The sequence below is a fragment of the Danio rerio genome, chromosome 3, assembly GCF_049306965.1.
Source record: "Danio rerio strain Tuebingen ecotype United States chromosome 3, GRCz12tu, whole genome shotgun sequence".
Lineage (NCBI taxonomy): Eukaryota > Metazoa > Chordata > Actinopteri > Cypriniformes > Danionidae > Danio > Danio rerio.
Window position 1 is genome coordinate 1,109,892 of NC_133178.1, and position 530 is coordinate 1,110,421.

A 530-nucleotide genomic window follows, 5' to 3' on the forward strand; every position below is an offset into this window, starting at 1 on the left:
AAAAATAAAAGAAAAAAGCCGCTCGCGGCATCAACAGAGCTGTGAAGGGAGCGCTCTTTTCCTTAGTGTCACACACACACACACACACACACACACACAGGCATGTGTAACAGAAATGAGCTCATTTTATGAATATTAATAATCAACAATAACGGTTTATTCTTACTTATTAATATTCCGGCTTATGCTTCAGTCAGTTTGGTCAAACAAACATATGATTGTATATGATCATGCTCGCGCGACCGAGCGGACTCCCAGATTATGAATTTTAATTATCAACAATAACGAATTATTATTAATCATTAATATTCCGGATCAATTTATTGTTAATTTGACCAAACAAACACAAGCAGAGCCGCCGCTCTTCTGAGCGGACACGGTAATAATCTATTTATTTAGAAAAAGGGAATTTAATTGCTACTTCTTGCGAAGTAGATTAATCATTCAAAAGTTTTAAACAACTTATAATAGCTAGGCAGGGGAATCTGTATTTCAGTGACATTTTCTCGTGAGGCAAACAATACGATTCA